General features: G+C 35.9%; 1 pseudogene; it reads right to left on the reverse strand.

Annotated features, from left to right (window-relative positions):
• Positions 1-208: 208 nt before the first annotated feature.
• Positions 209-1,176, reverse strand: LOC136139113 (olfactory receptor 10T2-like; annotated as a pseudogene).
• Positions 1,177-2,343: the final 1,167 nt, after the last annotated feature.

The raw sequence follows: 2,343 nt of genomic DNA on the forward strand, positions 1-2,343 counted from the left end.
ATTTTGGTGTGTCTGTGGGAGGAGTTGAGCTGAGTCTCCTTAATCCACTATCTTGGCACTCCAGTCAGAAGGACTTTACAATAAAAAAAGATTAAGGTGACTTGAAGGCTTTACTTCTATTTTTTGATTAAAAATCAATTTGTTTATAGAATTGAAGTTTTATCTAAGACACTTTCCTGAATATAACCTCCCTGACATATTGACTCACTCATATAGTTTTGGGAAATAAATATCTACTGAGAACCTTTCTCAGAGCCGTCTTCACTTCTTTATTCCTCAGTGTGCAGACGAGGGGGTTAAATAGTGGGGTGATCACTGTATAGGTCACTGCCACAAGTTGGTCCTTATAGGAGGAGAAAAGGGATGTGGGCCTCAAGTACATAAAGGAAGCAAGGCCATAATGGAAAATAACCGCAGTGATGTGGGAGACACAGGTGGCAAAGGCCTTATGCTGTCCCTCCACTGAGGAGATCTTGAGGATGGTGGAAACAATGAAGACATAGGAGATGAAGATCAACACTAAGGGAACCAGCAATACCAGAATGTTGAGGATGAAGATAACCATCTCCTTCTGGTTGGTGTCTGTGCAGCCCAGGTTTATGACAGGAGAAATGTCACAGAAAAAGTGGTTGATTCAGTTGGAGGCAGAGAAGTGTACACTAAAAACCAGGACGTTGGCAACCACAGAGATCAGGAAACCACAGAAGCCTGAGGCTAAACCAACTGCATGCAGGTGGCTCAGCTGACAATGAGTGTATAGCTGAAAGGGTTGCAGATGGCAATATAGCAATCATAGCTCATCACAGCAATTAGGAAACAGTTGGTTCAAGCCAAGCCCACAGAGAAATAGAGCTGGGAAACATACCCAGAGAAACAAATAGTCAGACTTGTGGAAAGCCCTTGGTCAGAATTTTGGTACAATGACAAATGTATAGCAGATTTCAAAGCAGGAGAGGCCAAAGAGAAAGAAGTACATAGAGGTGTGCAAAGCCCAATTCAGATGAATACAGTCATGATGGTTGCATTGGCCATCAGAATGGTCAGGTAGTCCAGAAGGAAAATAAAGAAGAGAAAGATTTGCAGATATACCAGGTTTGAGAATCCTATAATGTTGGACTCAGTGATCATATTCTGGTTCTGTCTCTGCAATAGGCACTGGTATTCTGACTCAGACATCCTAACATTCAGAACAGAAAGAATTTGACAAAAATGAAATGCTCCCATGGAAACCACAAATATGTTTCTGTACAAAGCTAATAATATTGGTATGAAAAGATGAGTAACAAGTTAAGCACATTGATCATGGAATGAGGGGAAAGCAGGAAGCATGAGGAGTAGTGATGTAAATAATATCCCAATTCAATGATATCTGAAGAAATTTATTTTTGTAAGTTGTTTTCATTCTTTGTATTCTTATTTGCACAGAAGATTCATATAAAGTTCATTAAATCAGTAAGTGATTTCAAGCTCATCTCATCCAATCCTGCCATTTTATGGAAGAAGAAACTGAAGCTTAAAAAAAGTAAACCATTTGCTTAATTGACCTGAGTTCACCTAAACTTAACAGAAGGAGTAAAATGATGAACTTAGAGAAGAAATCAATCAAATATAGACTAGAAAAAGAACATAAAATATCAATAAAACTAAAAGCTGTTTTTTTGAAAAAATAAACAAAATTGACAGTCTTAGCTAAACTAAGTAGAATGAAAGAGGAGACTGAAATAAAATAAAAAACGAGAGAAGATATTATAATATATGCCTCAGAATTTAAAAAGGGACATAAATGAATATTATCAATGGTTGTGCGCCTATAAATTGGATAATTTAGAAGAAACGAACAAATTTCTAGAAACATTAATCTACCAAAACTGTATCAAGAAGAAATAGAAAGCTTAAACAGACAATTAACAGATAAAGAGATTTATCAGTAATCAAAAATCTCCCAACAAAGAAAAGTCCAGGACCAGATGGTTTCATGGGTGAATTCTACCAAACATGCAAAGAGTTAATACCACTCCTTATTAAACTCTTCCAAAAAATCAAAGAAGAAAGAACACTTTCAAACTCAAATTATGAGGCTAACATCACCCTAATACCAAGGCCATATTAAGAAACAACAGAAAAACTACAGGCCAACATCCCTGATGAACATAGATGCAAAAATCCTCAACAAAATACTAGGAAATTATTGATAAATATAAGAGAACGTTAAATTTATTACATATTATTCTTTGGATGCAAGGATGGTTGAAGATATACAAACCAGTCAATGTACTATACCACATTAATGAAATAAAATAAAATGCATGATAAAATCTATAGATGTAGAAAAAGTATTTGACA

Source organism: Phocoena phocoena, chromosome 1 (assembly GCF_963924675.1).
Source record: "Phocoena phocoena chromosome 1, mPhoPho1.1, whole genome shotgun sequence".
NCBI classification, from domain to species: Eukaryota; Metazoa; Chordata; class Mammalia; order Artiodactyla; family Phocoenidae; genus Phocoena; species Phocoena phocoena.